Below are 20,227 nucleotides of genomic sequence, written 5' to 3'. Positions count from 1 at the left end.
GTTAACTTTCACTTAACCTATGTACCTACAGTACTGTGCAAAAGTCTTAGGCACATATATATAGCTCTGATGTCTAAGACTTTTACACAATACTGTAATTGTCAATGTGGAATGGAGAGCAAGCTAGTAAATCTGACAAGAGCAAAGGATGTTGTGAATGATGAGGGTGGAGTGCTGCAGGAGGGGTGTGGGACAGGTGGCAGGGAAGGAGTGTCAGGGGAGTTGGTGTGGGTACAGACATACCCAGCTCTGAGACACTAAGCAAGGTCATTTGATTCCAAACAATTGGTTTATTGAACATTACAGAATCTCCTAGGTGCTTCCCACTGCCTTCCCTTTCCTTTTCCCAACCATGCTTTCCCTCTCCCTAACCCCGTCCCACTCTCAGTCCCTAGTGGAGACCCATATCAAAATAAGGATTATCAACAGTCACATATGGCAAGATGATTTTTTGCAGCAGCAGTACAGTGCAATACATGAAATTACTACAGAACTGTGCAAAAGTCTTATGCACCCTAACTATATATATGCTTAAGGCTTTTGCACAGCACTGAACATTTGCAGGTTCTTTGTTACCAGCTAATGTGGATGTCAGCTGACACCTATTGTCCATTCCTGATACCCGTAAACTGAGGGACCCAAGAAGAACCAGGCATATTGCAATAATCCACTAATTTAATGGTCACTGTAACAAAAACTAGTGTCTCTTCTTCCACAATCCAGATTTATTTAATTAAATTCTCCATATATCATGGGTTTCATCTTATTTCTCTGGATCACTGTCCTACTGCACTCATCCAGTCACTGATCATATACATCTACACCATGGCTGCAGTGTTACACTATCTTCAAAATGGACTTTAGTGCCAGTACTATCGATTAGGACAAGATTAATAAGTGACCACAAATGGACACAATATTCAAAATGAAATCTAACCAGTTGTTTGTATAATTACAATACGACTCTTCTACTCATTACCTTGACCTAAGACGACTAACATACCAACTGCCTCTTTCATGTCATCATCCATCTGCGTTGCCACTTTCAGAGAGCTATGGATTTTTTTGGTTTTACGCTTGTGACAGTGCCTAAGCACAACTCCAACACCATATTTAAGTTTGCTGATGGCACCACTGTTGTAGGCCAAATCAAAGGTGGTGACGAATCAGCACATAGGAGGGAGATTGAAAATCAGGCTGAATGGTGCCACAACAGTTCTTTCTTAATGTCAGCAAGACCAAGGAGCTGAATTCAGGAGGAGCAAACCAGAGGTCCATGAGCAAGTCCTCATTGAGGGATCAGAGATAGAGAGGGTCAGCAACTTTTAAATTCCTCAGTGTTATCATTTCAGAGGACCTGTCCTGGATCTAGTACATAAATGCAATTATGAAGAAAGCATAGCAATGCCTTGCTTGATGGTTGTAGTTGGGAGCTGAATGTCCAATGCTACACATTATATCGGAGGGATAGGAAAGGAGGCAGAGGGGGTGGTGTGGCTCTACTGGTTAAGAATGGCATCAAATCAGTAGAAAGATATGACATAGGATCGGAAGATGTTGAATCCTTGTGGGCTGAGTTAAGGAACTGCAAGGGCAAAAGGACATTGATGGCAGTTGTATAGAGGCCTCCCAAAAGTGGTTGGGAGGTGGATCACAGGTTACAACAGGAAATAGAAAAGGCGAGTCAAAAGGGCAATGTTGTGGTTGTCATGGGAGATCTTAACATGTAGATCGATTGGGAAAATCGGGTTGGTAATGGATCTCAAGAGAGTGAATTTGTTGAAAGCCTAAGAGATAGCTTTTTTAGAGCAGTTTGTCATTGAGCCTACTAGGGGATCAACTATACTAGATTGGGTGTTATGTAATGAACTAGAGGCATTTAAGGAGCTGAAGGTAAAGGAACCCTTAGGAACCAGTGATCACGATATGCTTGAGTTCAACTTGAAATTTGATAGGGAGAAAGTAAAGTCTAATGTAGCAGTATTTCAGTGGAGTAAGGGAAATTACAGTTGTATGAGAAAGGAGCTGGACAAAGTAAATTGGAGGGAGCTGCTGGCAGGGATATCAGCAGAGCAGCAATGGTGTACGATTCTGGGAAAAATGAGGAAGGTGCAGGACATGTGTATTTCAAAAATGAAGAAATACTCAAATGGTAAAATAGTACAACAGTGGCTGACAAGGGAAGTCAAAACTATTGTAAAAGCAAAAGAAAGGGCATACAGCGAAGCAAAAATTAGTGGGAAGACAGAGGATTGGGAAGTTTTAAAAAAACTAAAAGGTCATTTGAAGGGAAAAGATGAAATACAAGACCAGAAGGCAGAGGAGCAGAAGTCAGCCATTCGGCCCATCGAGTCTGCTCCGCCATTCTGAGCTGATCCAATCTCCCATTTAGTCCCACTCCCCCACCTTCTCACCATAACCTTTGATGCCCTGGCTACTCAGATACCTATCAATCTCTGCCTTAAATACACCCAATGACTTGGCCTCCACTGCCACCCGTGGCAACAAATTCCATAGATTCACCACCCTCTGGCTGAAAAAATGTCTTCGCATCTGTGTTCTGAATGGGCACCCTTCAATCCTTAAGTCATGCCCTCTCGTACTAGACTCCCCCACCATGGGAAACAACTTTGCCACATCCTCTCTGTCCATGCCTTTCAACATTCGAAATGTTCCTATGAGGTCCCCCCTCATTCTTCTAAACTCCAAGGAGTACAGTCCAAGAGCGGTCAAACGTTCCTCATATGTTAACCCTCTCATTCCCAGAATCATTCTAGTGAATCTTCTCTGTACCCTCTCCAACGTCAGCACATCCTTTCTTAAATAAGGAGAACAAAACTGCACACAGTACTCCAAGTGAAGTCTCACCAGCGCCTTATAGAGCCTCAACATCACATCCCTGCTCCTATATTCTATTCCTCAAGAAATGATTGCCAACATTGCATTCGCCTTCTTCACCACTGACTCAACCTGGAGGTTAACCTTAAGGGTATCCTGCACGAGGACTCCCAAGTCCCGATGTGTCTCAGAACTTTGAATTCTCTCCCCATTTAAATAATAGTCTGCCCATTCATTTCTTCTGCCAAAGTGTATAACCATACACTTTTCAACATTGTATTTCATTTGCCATTTCTTTGCCCGTTCTTCCAATCTATCCAAGTCTCTCTGCAAAGTCTCTGTTTCCTCAGCACTACCGGCCGCTCCACCTATCTTTGTATCATCAGCAAACTTACCCACAAGGCCATCTATTCCATAATCCAAATCGTTGATGTACAAAGTAAAAAGAAGCGGCCCAACACGGACCCCTGTGGAACACCACTGGTAACCGGCAGCCAACCAGAAAAGGATCCCTTTATTCCCACTCTCTGTTTCCTGCCAATCAGCCAACACTCTATCCACGTATGTAACTTTCCCGTAATTCCATGGGCTCTTATCTTGTTAAGTAGCCTCATGTGTGGCACCTTGTCAAAGGCCTTCTGAGAATCCAAATATACAACATCCACTGCATCTCCCTTGTCTAGCCTACTTGTAATTTCCTCAAAAAATTGCAATAGGTTTGTCAGGCAGGATTTTCCTTTAAGGAAACCATGCTGAGTTCTGCCTATCTTGTCATATGCCTCCAGGTACTCGGTAACTTCATCCTTGACAATCGACTCCCAACAACTTCCCAACCACCAACATCAAGCTAACAGGTCTATAATTTCCTTTTTGATTCCTTGCCCCCTTCTTAAATAGCAGAGTGACATTTGCAATCTTCCAGTCCTCTGGAACCATGCCAAAATCTATTGACTTTTGTAAGATCATTGCTGATGCCTCCGCAATCAGAACACGAGGGTGCATTCCATCTGGTCCAGGAGATTTATCTACCCTTAGACTATCCAGCTTCCTGAGTACTTTCTCTGTTGTAATTGTGACTGCGCATACTTCTCTTCCCTGCCACCCTTGAGTGTCCGGTATACTGCTGATGTCTTCCACAGTGAAGACTGATGCAAATACTCATGCAGTTCCTCCGCCATCTCCTTATCTCCCAATACAATTTCTCCAGCATCATTTTCTATCGGTTCTATATCTACTCTCACCTGTCTTTGACTCTTTATATACTTGAAAAAGCTTTTAGTATCCTCTTTGATATTATTTGCTACCTTCCTTTCATAGTTCATCTTTTCCCTCTTAATGACCTTCTAAGTTTCCTTTTGTAAGGTTTTAAAAATTTCCCAATCCTCTGTCTTCCCCCTAATTTTTGTTTCCTTGTATGCCCTCTCCTTTGCCTTAACTTTGTCTTTGACTTCTCATCAGCCACGGTTGCATCCTTTTTCCATTCGAAAATTTCTTCTTTTCTGGAATATACCTGTCTTGCACCTTCCTCACTTCTCACATAAACTCCAGCCACTGCTGCTCTGCCGTCCTTCCCGCTAGTGTCCCTTTCCAGTCAACTTTGGCCAGTTCCTCTCTCATGCCACTGTAATTTCCTTTATTCCACTAAAATACCGACACATCGGATTTCGGCTTCTCATTCTCAGATTTCACAGTGAACTCAATTATGTTATGATCACTGTCTCCTAAGGGTTCCTTCACCTCAATCTTTCTAATCATCTCTGGTTCATTACACAATACCCAATTCAGTACAGCCGATCCCCTAGTGGGCTCAACAAGCTGTTCTAAAAAGCCATCTCGTAGACATTCTATAAATTCTCTCTCTTGAGATCCAGTGCCGACCTGATTTTCCCAATCCACTTGCTTGTTAAAATCCCCCACAATTATCATAACACCGCCCTTCTGACAAGCCTTTTCTATTTCCTGCTGTAATTTGTAGTCCACATCACAGCAGCTGTTAGGAGGCCTATATATAACACCCATCAGGGTTCTTCTACCCCTGCGATTTCTTAGCTCAACCCATAAAGATTCTACACTTTCCGATCCTATATCACCTCTTTCTAATGATATAATATCATTTGTTACCAATAAAGCCACGCAAACCCCCCCCCCCGCCTACCTGCCTGTCCTTCCGATACACCGTGTATCCTTGGACATTCAGCTCCCAGAGACATGCATCCTTTAGTCTCAGTGATGGCCACAATATCATACCTGCCATCCACCTTATTCCTTATGCTGCGTGCATTTAAGTATAACACCTTTAGTCCAGTATTCGGTACTTCTTGCTTTGATTGCACTGCAACTCATCCCAATGGCTGCAAATTTGCCTCATCCCCTGCCTGTCCTTCCTGATATCTTTACTGCTCACTATCTAAGATGAAAGTGAGCTTTCATCCAAGATAGAGCTTTCATCTAAGAAAAATATGAAAGAAAGCTAGCAAATAATATCAAAGTGGATAGTGAAAGTACCCTATCTGTTACTTATTTTTATGCACACATTCTTTCTCTCACTCTCCTTTTTCTCCCTCTGTCCCTCTGAATATACCTCTTGCCCATCCTCTGGGTCCCCCCCCCCTTGTCTTTCTTCCCAGACCTCCTGTCCCATGATCCTCTCGTATCCCCTTTTGCCAATCACCTGTCCAGCTCTTGGCTCTATCCCTCCCCCTCCTGTCTTCTCCTATCATTTTGGATCTCCCCCTCCCCGTCCAACTTTCAAATCCCTTACTCACTCTTCCTTCAGTTAGTCCTGACGAAGGGTCTCGGCCTGAAACGTCGACTGCACCTCTTCCTACAGATGCTGCCTGGCCTGCTGCGTTCACCGGCAACTTTGATGTGTGTTGCTTGAATTTCCAGCATCTGCAGAATTCCTGTTGTTTGTGAAAGTTTTTTCAAGTATGTTAAAAATAAAAGACAAATGAGAGTGGATATAGAACACTAGAAAATGAGGCAGGAGAAATAATAATGGGGGACAAGGAGATGGCTGTTGAACTAAATGAGTATTTTACATCAGTCTTCACTGTGGAGGACACTAGCAGTATGCCTGATGTAGTGTGTGAAGACCATGACGATAAGATATAGGAGTAGAAGTAGGCCATTCGGCCCATCGAGGCTGCGCCGCCATTCAATCACGGGCTGATCCCATTCTTCCGGTCATCCTCACTCCCCTGCTTTCACCCCATTACCCTTTGATGCCCTGGATAATCAAGAACCTATCTATCTCTACCTTGAATACACCCAATGACTTGGCCTCTACAGCCGCTTGTGGCAACAATTTCCACAGATTTACCACCCTCTGACTGAAGTAATTTCTCCGCATTGCAGTTCTAAAAGGACGTCCTTCAATCCTGAAGTCGTGCCCTCCTGTCCTAGAATCCCCTACCATGGGAAATAGCTTTGCCATATTTTTTATCTGTTCAGGCCTTTTAACATTCAGAATGTTTCAATGAGATCCTCCCTCCTTCTCCTGAACTCCAGGGAATACAGCCCAAGAGCTGCCAGATGTTCTTCATTCAGTAACCCTTTCATTACTGGAATAATTCTCATGAATCTTCTCTGAACCTTCTCCAATGTCAGTATATCCTTTCTAAAATAAGGAGCCCAAAACTGCACAAAATACTCCGTGTTGTCTCACGAGTGCCTTATAGAGCCTCAACATCACATCCCTGCTCTTATATTCTATACCTCTAGAAATGAATGCCGACATTGCATTCGCCTTCTTCACAAACTGGAGGTTAACCTTCAGGTGAGGGAAGAGGAGTGGCTGCAGTTACTGTTACAAGACAGAAGGTGCTCAAAAAGCTGCAAGACCCAAAGGTAAACAGGTTATCTGGACCAGAGGAACTGCACCCTGTGTACGTACTGTGATGAGAATACACATAAATTAAGATGTTTGCTGGCCTGGGCTAGCAACAGTGGCATCAGCAGTTGGTCTGCCACCTGTCCTCAGGGGAGAGAGAGATAAGGCACACAATGAAGCAGCATTTGGAGGTGTTAATGAAGGAGCCATCAGTCTGGGTATTGTCAAGATCGGCTCCCCCTTTGAACCCTGAACTGTTCGAAGTGATGGACAGGTGATCTGGAGATGTGTAATGAAGGGACGGGAGAGAGAGCTGTCTAGAGCGGCTCCCCCTTTGAACCCTGAACTGTTTGAAGTGATGGACAGGCGATACCCCAGCAGGGGGATAAAAAGGGACAGGTTCGCTAAGGCAGGACACACACGACACCCGAGGTAACGAGACCCTGGAAGCGGTGCGCCTCTCACAAGTCGGTGGGAAGTATCGGGCCATAAACGCACAGGGTGGAAAGGTACGATCAGCGGGAACCCGGTGTGTGTCCACCCTCGCTTGGGTGCCGGGTTCACTGCAGAGGATCAACCGCATCTGGAGGAGGGGTCACAGTCGGTGACCTCAGGCGATATCACAAAGGACTCGCCCAAAAGCTGCTTGTGAGCAATATCGCAGGTCTGTGAGTGGAAGCCGTTTTGGAATGATCATTCGTTCTCGTTCTCTCTCTCCTTCCCCCCACATTGTCCATCGCCATGGCAACGATTACTGCGAACTGAACTAAATTGAACTGGACTTTGTGTCACTTTGAAGTTGGTCATTTACCCCTAGACAACAATAGATCTTGATTGATCCTGTTATCTTAATTCTGTGCACATGTGTGTTTATCATTGCTGAACTGTTGCATTTATTATCCTTTCGATTATTGTGTTGCTTGTTTCTTTAATAAAACTTTCTTAGTTCTAGTAATCCAGACTCCAACTGAGTGATCCATTTCTGCTGGTATGGCAACCCAGTTACGGGGTACGTAACAGTACATCTATTGATGCTTCTGGACACTTCCTCAGTGATGTTCCTGGAATCATCGGGTGTTTTGGGTCTTTCAACATTGTACAACCTCCTCCAGGTGACCCAGCTGGGGCTGATCAGACCCCAGCTTGTGTCCAGATGGCTAGCTACTTATGACTCCATGGCTCCCTTCTTTTGAGCCACAGTCATCTTGAGGCCCTCTCTGCCGCATCGGTGGTACTACGGATGGCTCTCCTCTTCCTCTCTCCCTCGATGCCCAAGATGCTGAAGGCTCTAACTAAAGAATGGGCTACGAATCCCCCAGAACCAACCTCCACTGGGAGACACCTCGCTCTCCATCTAGCCTGCTGGCAGTTGCTGACCAGTCCTGCGTACTTGGAGAGCTTCCTTTCAAAGGCCTCTTCCAAGCTATCTTCCCATGGGACTGTCACCACTTGCTTAGTTGACACAGACACTAGGACAACGTCTGGTCGCAGGGTGGTGGCTGCGATATGGTTGGGGAACTTCAGCTGCCCTTCGAGGTCCACCAACAGCTGCCAGTCCCTTGCAGAGGTCAGAATGCCTGCAGATGTTCTTCTGGCAGGTATTGGCTGCTCCCCAGCTCTGACAAAGGCAATGGTCTGCTTGGAGGGTCGGGACCACTTCGCCCACTCAACTCCTGCACTGACGGCTTCAGCGATGATCTTCAGGACCTGATCATGCCTCCACCTGTACCGTCCCTCACCAAGTGCCCTTGCACAGCCACTGAGGATGTGCTCCAGGGTTCCTCGCTTGGAGCACAGTGGGCACGCAGATGACTCTGCCTTGCCCCATGTGTGCAGGTTTGATGGGCTTGGAAGCACATCGTACACTGCTTGGATGAGAAATTGGATGCGGTGTGGTTTGGCTTTCCAAAGATCAGCCCAGGTCACTTTCCTTTCAACCGCATTCTCCCATCTTGTCCAAGCTCCCTGTTGCTTCATTCCCACCACCTTGCAGGCTCTCACCTCCTCCACTACTGCTCTCACCTCCTCCTGAACTAGACGACGCCTTTCCTTCCCTCTAGTGTCCATTTGGGGAGTTGGAAAGGATCCTAGCCCAGCTCGGCCTCGAGTGACCACTCCCACCAGCCTCCTGTGACGCAGCCTCGCCTCTGCCTCCTGAACAGCTTCCTCTGCCCTCCACTTCCTGCCAGTACTTACTTGGATCCCTGCTCTAGCCACCTTCGGGTCACTTGAGTCCCTATACTATAGCACTTCTCTGGCTCTTGTTACCTTGAATTCTTCCTCCAAGGATTTGAACGGCAGTTGCAGTTTGTTGTGGTGTCCATAGAGTGCGATGCTGCTCAGGCTCTTTGGCAGCCCCAGCCATCTCCTGAGGTGGTTGCTAACCCTCCTCTCTAAGGTTTCGACTGTCAAGATCGGAACTGCATAGACGAGGAGTGGCCACAGGATTCTGGGAAGAATGCCATGCTGATACACCCAGGCTTTAAACTTCCCAAGTAGGCCAGACTTGTCCACAGATTTCAGCCAGCCATCCAACTTGGTGCAGGTTGTCTGAATAAATGTTGTGTCCCTTAAAGAGCTGTCAAAAACTTTGCCTAAGCTCTTGACTGACTTTTCTGTGATGGTTGGGATGGCTGTGCCTGCGATGCTGAACCGGAACTTGTTCTCCACCTTCCCTTTCCTCAGCACCATCGATCTTGATTTGGCAGGTTTGAAACGCATCCGGGCCCACTCCAGCTTTTCGAGCCCTTGCAGAATCCTCCGGCAGCCTGGGACTGATTCTGTGGTGACTGTGAGGTCATCCATGAATGCCCTGATAGGTGGTTGCTGTTGAGCGGAATTCATTCTGGGCCCTCTGCACTCTGGTTCAGCAGACTTAGTGAGCCTGTTCATGGCTAGGGAGAACAGTGTCACTGAGATAGTGCACCCTGTGATGATGCCGATCTCCACCTTGTGCCGGGTTGATGTAATTGCTCCTGAAGAGACCCTCATCCTAGAGTTCTGAAAGAGGTAGCATTAGAGATTGTGGTGGTATGAGAAATTATCTTTCAAAAACCTTTGGACTCTCGCACAGACTGAAAAATTGCAAATGTTACTCCACTATTTAAGAAAGGAGGAAGGCAACAGAAAGGAAATTATAGACCAGTTAGCCTGACCTCAGTGGTTGGGAATATGTTGTCAATTGTTAAGGATGAGGTGATGGAGTACTTGGTGACACAGGACAAGATAGTACAAAGTCAGCATGGTTTCCTTCAGGGAAAATCAGGCATGATGAACCTGTTGGAAATCTTTGAGGAGATTAAAAGTAGGATACATAAAGGGGATACATTGGATGTTGTATATTTGGACTTTCAGAAGGCTTTTGACAAGATGCCACCCAAGAGGCTGCTTACCAAGTTTAAGGGCCCATGGTAGTACAGGAACGTTACTAATATGGTTAGAGCATTGGCTGATTGGTAGCAGGCAGTGAGTGGGAAAAAAAAGGATCCTTTTCTGTTTGGCTGCCAGTGACTAGAGGTGTTCCGCAGGGGTTGGTGTCAGGACCACTTCTTTTTATGCTGTATATAAATGATTTAGATGATGGAATAGATAGCTTTGTTGCCAATTTTGCAGATGATATGAAGATTGGTGGAGGGGCAGGTAGCATTGAGGAAAATGGTAGGATGCCGAAGGACTTAGATTAGAAGAGTGGGCAAGAAAGTGGCATATGAAATACAATGTTGGAAAATGCACGGTCATGCACTTTGGTAGTAGAAATAAATGTGCAGACTATTTCCTAAACAGGGAGAAAATCCAGGAATTTGAGATGCAGGGGGACTTGGGAGTCCTTGTGCAGAACACCCTGAAAGTTAACTTGCAGGTTGAGTCTGTGGTGAAGGCAGCAAATGCCATGTTAGCATTCATTTCAAGAGGTCTAGAATACAAGAGTAAGTATGTGATGCTGAGGCTTTATAAGGCACTGGTGAATCCTCACCTTGAGTATTGTGACAGTTTTGGGCCCCTCATCTTAGAAAAAATGTGCTGGCATTGGAGGGGGTCCAGAGGAGTTTCACAAGGATGATTCCAGGAAAGGGTTATCATACGGGAAATGTTTGATGGCTCTGGGTCTGTACTCGCTGGAATTCAGAAGGATGAGGGCGGATCTCATTGAAACCTTTCGAATGTTGAAAGGCGTAGACAGAGTAGATGTAGAAAGGATGTTCCCCATGGTGGGAGAGTCTAGAACAAGAAGGAACAGCCTCAGGATAGAGGGGCGCCCTTTCAAAACAGAGATGTGGAGAAATTTCTTTAGCCAAAGGATGGTGAATTTGTGGAATTTGTTGCCACATGCAGCTCTGGAGGCCAGGTTGTTGGGTGTATTTGAGGCAGAGATTGATAGGTTCTTGATTGGACATGGCATCAAAGGTTATGGGAAGAAGGCCGGTAACTGGGGTTGAGGAGGAGATTTAAAAAAGATCAGCCATGATTGAATGGCGGAGCAGACTCGATGGGCCAGATGGCCTAATTCCGCTGCTATGTCTTATGGTCTTCTTCCTTCGGAGCTTGCAACGGTTCAGCATGACATCTAAAACTTCCACAAACTTCTGTAATGCCTTGGTAAAGGTTTCACCACTAACAGTGTTTGGATTATTGTTTGAGATAGGGGGTGCTTAGGAATGTGGGCCACCCAATCAGGCAAGAAGGCTGGGGAGCAGGTTTTTTGTGCCTTACGCCGGTGGGAGTCCTTGTTTTTGTTCAGCAGGAGATGGAGAGAAGAAGATAGAGAGAACTGGTCATAGGATTCGATCCAGTGGGGACCGTGATGCGATGGAGCCAAGGTGCAGGAGTCTACTGGGGATCGGTGAATATGACTTTCAGAAGATTGAGCTCCAACCAGTGTACATTTGACTGTTTTATTACAGTGGGTCCTTCTGTTTTTTTTTCTTTTCTTTACTAACACAAGTTAATATTCATAAATATACTTCTAGTTGTATGTCGTGTGCAATCTGTTATTTCCTGCGACAAGCTGCATCAGGGCAGCAAATCACATAGCACTTATACAAACCGGGGCTTTGGTGGGCGGGATATCCCAATCTCACGGGTTTGGCAGGACCAGAGTGTGTATGCCCTAGACATATGATGCCGAAGAAAGGTGGGTTTCTCAGCGCTGTGTTGGGAGACTGCCAGCAAGGGCTAACAAGCTGTTTCCTGAGTCGCCCAGGAAGAAAGGGGGTTTCACTTCCCTAGATGTGTAATGGAGAGTATATTGACTGGCTCCATCACAACCTGGTATGGAAACACCAACAACCTTGAACAGGAAATCCTACAAAAATTAGTGGATATAGCCCAGTCCATCATGGAGTTGGAGTGGACCAGTATTAGAATGGGGAGGCTTTGGCTCATTAACTTGAGTAAGGCAAGTATCTGGTAAGTTTCTTCATTGTTCATTCTTCATCTGTTAGTACATGGTTAGAGAAGTGAGAATGGCTCCAGGGGCCGTATTTTGTTCTTTGTGTGAGATGTGGAATTCTGGGAGACCTCCAGCCTCCCAGATAACCACATTTGCAACTGGAGCTTCAGGTCGATGACCTTCGGCTCATAGAGGAAACTGAGGAGATGATAGATATGAGCTATAGAGAGGTAGTCAACCCTAAGGTGCAGGACCCAGGTTGCTGAGCGACTGTCAGGAGAGAAAAAAGGAATAGGCAAACAGGGCAGGGTACCCCTGTGGCCATTCCCTTCAGTAATAAGTATACTGCTTTGGATATTGTTGAGGGGAACGACCTACCAGGAGAAGCCACAGCGACTAGATCTCTGGCACTTATTCTGATGCTGTGGTTCAGAAGGGAAGGGGGGAGAAGAGGACTGCAGTAGTGGTAGGGATTCCATGGTTAGAGTAGTAGAAACAGGATTCTATGTACACGATAGAAACACACGAATGGCATGTTACCTCCCAAATGCTAGGTCAATGACGTCTTGGATCGGTTCCATGGCATTGTAAATAGAGGTGAGCAGCCAGAAGTCTTGGTACATATTGGCACCAATGACAGGTAGGAAAAGGGAGGAGGTCCTGAAGAGAGAAGTTAGGGAGCTAGGTAGAAAGCTGAAAAGCAGCAAGACCTCCAGGGTAGTAATCTCTGGATTGCTGCTTGTGCCACACGCTAGTGAGGGTAAGAATAGGATGACTTGGCAGCTGAATGTATAGCTGAGGAGCTAGTTCAGGGGGCAGGGCTTCTAATTTCTAGATCGTTGGGATTTCGTTTGGGGAAGGTATGACCTGTACAAAAGGGACACATGATATCTGAACCCAAGGGGACCAATATCCTTGGTTTGCTAGAGCTGTTGTGGAGGGTTTAAACTAATCTTGTACAGGGATGGGAATCTGATAGGACCGAGGATGGGGCAGTTGCTATACAAGCAGAAGCAAAGTGTGGTGAGACTTTCAGAGACAGACAGATGATGGGTAAAATTGCAGTCAGTGGGATGAGTTGCCATGTAACGGACAAAATCGTAAAGGTAATGAATACGGGACTACACTCTAAAGCATGCAGGTTAAGGTAGATGATCTTGTCGTGCAGTTGGAGATTGGCAGGTATGACATGGCCATTGATGAGTTGTAGCTGAAGAAAATCATAATTGAGAGATTAACATCCAAGGATACACATTGTACTGAAAGGATAAGGCAGAGGGGGTAGGGTGGCTCTGTTGGTTAAAAAAAATGAACTTAAATCATTAAAAAAGACATAGGATTGGGGATGTAGAATCTTTTTGGGTAGAGTTAAGAAACTGGAGAGTAGCCGGCCAAAGTTGATTGAAAGGGAACACTAGCAAGAATGAGAGCAGAGCAGCAACATTCCATCATGGCTGATCCCAGATTCCACTCAACCCTATACACCTGCCTTCTCGCCGTATCCTTTGATGTCCTGACCGAACAGAAAATGATCAACTTCTGCATTAAATATACCCATGGACTTGGCCTCCACTGTGGCAGAGCATTCCACAGATTCACTACACCCTGGCTAAAAAAATTCCTTCTTATCTCTGTTCTAAAAGATCGCCTCTCAATTATGAGGCTGTGCCCTCTAGTTCTAGATACCCCCACCATACGAAACATCCTCATTTCAACAGTCAGTAGGTTCTAATGAGATCCCCTACCCCCCCCCACCGGCATTCTTCTAAATTCCAGTGAGTACAGGCCCAAAGCTGCCAAACGCTCCTCATATGTTAACCCCTTCATTCTCAGAATCATCCTTGTGAATCTCCTCTGGATTCTCTCCAATGACAACACATCCTTTCTGAAATATGGGGCCTAAAATTGTTGACAATACCCAAGTGCAGCCTGACTAGTGTCTTATAAAGGCTCAGCATTATCTCCTTGCTTTTATATTCTATTCCCCTTGAAATAAATACTTACATTGCATTTGCCTTCCTTACCACAGACTCAACCTGTAAATTAATCTTCTGGGAGTCTTGCACGAGGACTCCTAAGTCCCTCTGCACCTCTGATGTTTGAACCTTCTCCCCATTTTGTTAATAGTCTGCACTATTGTTCCTTTTATCAAAATGCATTATCATAATTTTCCCAACTCTGTACTCCATCTGCCACTTTTTTGCCAATTCTTCCAATTTCTCTAAGTCCTGCTGCAATTGCATTGCTTCCTTAATATTATCTACCCCTTCACCTAACTTCATATCATCCACAAACTTTGCCACAAAGCCATCAATTCCATTATCTAAATCATTGACAAACCATGTGAAAAGCAGCAGTCCCAATACTGACCCCAGAGGAACATCACTAGTCACCGGCAGCCAACCAGAAAACCCCCTTTATTCCCATTCGCTGCCTCCTGCCTGTCAGCCGGTCCTCTATCCATGTCAGTATCTTTCCTGTAACACCACAGGATTTTATCTTGTCAAGCAGCTTCATATGTGGCACCTTATCAAATGCCTTCTGAAAATCCAAATAAATGACATCCACTGCCTTGCCGTTGTCCACCCTGCTTGTTACTTCCTTGAAGAACTCTTAACAGATGTCTCAGGCAAGATTTCCCTTCACAGACACCGTGCTGACTTTGATTTATTTTATCATTAGTCTCCAAATACTTCGAAACCTCATCCTTAATAATAGATTCCAACACTTTCCCAACACTGAGGTTAGGCTATCTGGCCTATAATTTCCTTTCTTTTGCCTTCCTCCCTTCTGAAAGAGTGGAGTGACATTTGCAATCTTCCAGTCCTCTGGGACCTTGCTAAAATCAAGTGATTCTTGAAAGATCATGACCTATGCATCTGTTATCTCTTCAGCAACCTCTCTCAGGACTCTGGGATATTGTCCATCTGGCCCATGTGACTTATCCACCTTAAACTTTTAAGTTTGTCTTGCACTTTTTCCTTTGTAATAGCAATGGCGATCACTCCTGTTCCCTGACACTCACGGACCACTGGCACACTGCTAGTGTCTTCCACAGTGAAGACAGATGCAAAGTACCCATTAGGTTCATTTGCTATTTCTTTGTCCCTCATTACTACCTCACCAGCATCATTTTCTTTTGGTCCAATATCAACTCTCACCTCCCTTTTACTCTTTATATAACTGGAAAAAAACTTTTGGTATCTTGCTTTATATTATTGGCTAGTCTGCCCTCATATTTCATCTTTTCCCTTCTTATAGGTTTTTTTAGTTGCCTTTTTTTTTGGATTTTGAAAGCTTCCAAATCATCCAACTTCCCAGTCACTTTTCCTACCTATATGCCCTTTCCTTTGCTTTTATGCAGTCCTTAACTTCCTTTGCCAGCCATGATTTCCTACCCCTGCCATTTGAGAACAACTTCCTTGTGGGACATATGTATCCAGCACCTTATGAACTATTCCTAGAAACTTCAGTCATCCCCACCAATATCCTCCTCCAATTCATCTGGGCAATTCCTCTCTCATGCCTCTGTAATTCCTTTTATTCCATTGTGATACTGATACCTGTGAGTTATGCTTCTCCCTCTCAATTTGCAGTATGAATTCTATTATGATTACTGCCTCCTCAGTTCCTTTACATTAAGCTCCTGAATAAGGTCTGGGTTATTACACAATACCCAATCGGAAATGGCCTTTCCCCAAGTAGGCTCTAACACGCTGCTCTAAAAAGCCATCTCATTCAACAAATTCCCTCTTTTGCAATCCAACACCAACCTGATTTTTCCAATCCCCTTGCATTTTGAAGTCCTCCATTACGAGTGTGTCAATACCTTCATTACATACCTTTTCCAGCTCCTTTGCAATCTCAACCCCATATCTTGGCTATTTGGAGGCCTATATATGATTCCCATAATGTTTTTTTTAACCCTTGCAACCTCTTAACTCCACCCATATTCAACATTCTCTAACCCTATGTCACCTCTTTCTAAAGATTTAAGGCCTATGCCTTCCTGTCCTTTCAATATAAATATGTCCTTTGATTTCAAGCTCCCAACTATGGTCTTCATTTGGCCACGTCTCAGTGATGCCCACAGTATCATACTGACCAATCTCTAATTGCGCCACAAGTTCGTCCACCTTATTCCAAATGCTATGAGTATTTAAACACAGCACCTTCAGTCCTGCATTCTTCGCCCTTTTGAATTTTGCCTCTGTGGTACAATTTAACTCTGCCCTGTCTGCATTTGTACCCAATCATAGGCTTGTCCTTCGTTGCATTCATGTTACACCCATCACCTACTCGTCTGCCTGCTGGCTCAACCTCAGCTCTATCATCCTGGTTCATATCGCCCTGCCATATTAGTTTAAACCATTCCCAACAGCTCTGGTAAATCTGTCCTCAAGAATATTGGTTCCCCCTCGGATTCAAGTGCAGCCCACCCCTTTTGTACAGGTCTCACCTACCCCGAAGAGGTTCCAGTTATCCAGAAATCTGAATTCCTGCCCCCTGCTCCAATTCTTCAACCACGCATTTATCTGCTACCTCATTCTATTCCTATCAACATGCAGGTGAACTGGGAAAATCAGGTTGGTACTGGACCCCAGGATAGAGAGTTTGTAGAGTGCCTACGGGATGCATTTTTGGAGCAGCTTGTACAAGAGCCGACCAGGGATAAGGCTATTCTGGATCTAGTGTTGTGCAATGAACAGGATTTGATAAGTGATCTTGAAGTAAAGGAGCCATTAGGAGGTAGTGACCATAATATGATAAGTTTTTATCTGCAAGTTGAGAGGGATAAGGGCAGATCAGAAGTGTCAGTATTGCAGTTGAACAAAGGAGACTATGGAGCCATGAGGGAGGAGCTGGCCAAAGTTGACTGGTCGGATATCCTAGCAGAAAAGACAGTGGAACAGCAATGGCAGGTATTCTTGGGAATAATGCACAAGGTGCAAAATCAGTTCATCCCCCGGAGAAGGAAGGATTCAAAGGGGGGAAAGTAGCCACAGTGGTTGACAAAGGAAGTCAGAGATAGCATAGCATTAAAAAAGTAGTATAACAGAGCTAAGGTGAGTGGGAAGACGGATGATTGGGAAATTTTTAAGGAGCAACAGAACTTAACTAAAAAGGCAATACGGGGAGAAAAAATGAGGTATGAACACAAGCTAGCTAGGAATATAAAGGAGGATAGCAAAAGTTTTTTTTAGGTATGTTAAGAGAAGGAAGATAGTTAAGAACAATGTTGGGCCCTTGAAGAATGAATTGGGAGAAATTGTTATGGGAAACAGAGAAATGGCAGACGAATTTAATAAGTACTTTGGATCTGTCTTCACTAGGGAAGACACAAGCAATCTCCCAGATGTATGGATGGGCCAAGGACATAGGGTAACAGAGGAACTGAAACAGATTGACATTAGGAAGGAAACAGTGATGAGTAGACTGATGGGACTGAAGGCTAACAAATCCCCAGGTCCAGATGGTCTGTATCCTAGGGTACTAAAGGAGGTGGCTCTGGAAATTGTAGATGCATTGGTGATCATTTTCCAATGTTCCTTAGATTCAGGATCAGTTCCTGAGGATTGGCGAATGGCTAATGTTATCCCACTTTTTAAGAAAGGAGGGATGGAGAAAACAGAGAACTATTGCCCTGTTAGCCTAACATCAGTAGTGGGGAAGATGCTAGAGTCCACTATTAAAGATGAAATAGCGGCATATCTTGATAGCAGTGAAAAGATTGGACAGAGCCAGCATGGATTTACCAAGGGCAAATCATGCTTGACTAATCTATTGGAGATTTTCGAGGATGTAACCAGGAAGATAGACGCGGGAGATCCAGTGGATGTGGTGTACCTTGACTTTCAGAAGGCATTTGATAAGGTACCACATAGGAGATTGGTGGGTAAAATCAGAGCTCGTGGCATTGGGGGGAGGATATTGACATGGATAGAAAACTGGTTGGCAGATAGAAAGCAAAGGGTAGCAGTGAATGGGTGTTTCTCGGAATGGCAGGTGGTGACTAGTGGGGTGCCATAGGGCTCGGTATTGGGACCACAGCTGTTTACGATTTACGTCAATGATTTAGAGGAAGGCATTGTGAATAACATCAGCAAGTTTGCTGATGATACTAAGCTGGGTGGCAGTGTGACATGTGATGAGGATGTTAGGAGAATTCAAGGTGACTTGGATAGGCTGGGTGAGTGGGCAGAAACTTGACAGATGCCGTTTAATGTGAATAAGTGTGAGGTTATTCACTTTGGGAGCAAGAACAGGAAGGCAGATTATTATCTGAACAGTGTGGAGTTAGGTAAGGGAGAAATACAAAGAGATCTAGGAGTACTTGTTCATCAGTCTATGAAAGTGAATGAGCAAGTGCAGCAGGCAGTGAAGAAGGCTAATGGAATCTTGGCCTTTATTACAAAGGGAATTGAGTACAAGAACAAGGAAATCCTTTTGCCTTTGTACAGGGCCCTGGTGAGACCACACCTGGAGTATTGTGGGCAGTTTTGGTCTCCAGGGTTAAGGAAGGACATTCTGGCTGTGGAGGAGGTGCAGCGTAGGTTCACTAGGTCAATTCCTGGGATGTCCGGACTGTCTTACACAGAGAGGTTAGAGAGACTGGGCTTGTACACGCTGGAATTAAGGAGATTGAGGGGGGATCTGATTGAGACATATAAGATTATTAAGGGATTGGACAAGATAGAGGCAGGAAATATGTTCCAGATGCTGGGAGAGTCCAGTACCAGAGGGCATGATTTAAGAATAAGGGGTAGGTCATTTAGGACAGAGTTGAGGAGGAACTTCTTCTCCCAGAGAGTTGTGGAGGTGTGGAATGCGCTGCCTCAGAAGGCAGTGGAGGCCAATTCTCTGGATGCCTTCAAGAAGGAGCTAGATAGGTATCTTATGGATAGGGGAATCAAGGGTTATGGGGACAAGGCAGGAACTGGGTATTGATAGTAGATGATCAGCCATGATCTCAGAATGGCGGTGCAGGCTCGAAGGGCCATATGGTCTACTTCTGCACCTATTGTCTATTGTCTATCCTCACTATCGCGTGACACAGGTATCAATCCCGAGATTACTACTCTTGAAGTCCTGTTTCTCAGCTTCCTTTCTAACTCCCTACATTCTTTTTCAGGACCTCCTCCCTTTTTCTTCCTACGTCGTTGGTACCAATATGTATCACGACTTCCAGCTGCTCACCCTCCCTTTTCAGGATATTGTGGACGCGTCCAGAAACGTCTCGGACCCTGGCACCTGGGAGGCAAACTACCATCCGTGTTTCCTTTTTGCAGCCACAGAATCATCTATCTGTCCGCTGACTATAGAGTCCCTATGACTGCTGCCGTCCTCTTCAGTTTCCTGCCCTTCTGAGCCAGAGGGCCAAACTCAGTGCCAGAGGCACGGCCACTGCCGCTTCCCCCAGGTAGGTCCCCCCCCCCCCCCCCGTGGTGTACATATTGTTGAGGGAGAGGGTCACAGAGGTGCTATCTACCATCTGGCATTCCCCCTTCCCTCTCCTAACAGACACCCATTTATCTGTCTCCTATAACCTTGGGGTGACTGACTCCTTCCCTGTAGCTCCGTCTATCACTAACTCACTTTCCATTAAAACCCAAAGGTCATAGAGCTGCAGCTTCAGTCCACTAACACGGTCTGTACTGAGCCGCACCTCGAAACACCGGGCGCAGATGTTCATCGGGGAGACGGGGAGTCTCTCAGCAATCCCACATCTGACACCCAGAACCGAACTCTGGCCCTGTACACATAACACCTTTTCTCTTTAGAGTTGAATAAGAAATAAGGAATGAATTTACCTGGACTCCATCTGTTGTCGCCGAGGCCCTGTTTAAGCCAAAGCTTTCCTACTCTAACGATGACCGCAGGCGGTACATACCTCTCTTTTATGGGGACTGGGTTTCCCATAAAAATCTTTATTGGACCTGCATGGGAACGCTCTTGTTGCGACTGCGCACCACTCCAACCCACGACTTCCGTCGAAAAACTTGCTGCTCTTTCAATCTCTTTGTCGGACCCGCGCGGGAACTCTCCGATTGATTCTGCACAATACCCGTGTCGAGAAAGTATGGAGACTACAGAAGGATTTAGACAGATTAGGAGAACAGGCGAAGAAGTAGCAGATGGATACAGTGTCGGGTAGTGTATGCTCATGC

General features: G+C 45.4%; 1 long non-coding RNA gene across 2 annotated transcripts in view; it reads right to left on the bottom strand.

Moving 5' to 3' along the window:
- Window positions 1-20,010, bottom strand: part of LOC134359723 (uncharacterized) — a 112,675-nt gene extending 92,665 nt beyond the window's left edge. For both annotated transcript variants that reach the window (XR_010021185.1, XR_010021186.1), the window contains exons 1-2: window positions 19,951-20,010; window positions 5,604-5,741 (exon numbers count right to left, since the gene is read on the bottom strand). This is a non-coding gene — a long non-coding RNA (uncharacterized LOC134359723). The remainder of the gene's footprint in view (window positions 1-5,603; window positions 5,742-19,950) is intronic.
- Between the last annotated feature and the right edge of the window lie 217 nt (window positions 20,011-20,227).

This window comes from Mobula hypostoma, chromosome 21 (assembly GCF_963921235.1).
Source record: "Mobula hypostoma chromosome 21, sMobHyp1.1, whole genome shotgun sequence".
Lineage (NCBI taxonomy): Eukaryota > Metazoa > Chordata > Chondrichthyes > Myliobatiformes > Myliobatidae > Mobula > Mobula hypostoma.
The sequence above is the reverse complement of the archived record's forward strand: the minus strand, read 5'-3'. Positions and strand labels throughout refer to the sequence as shown.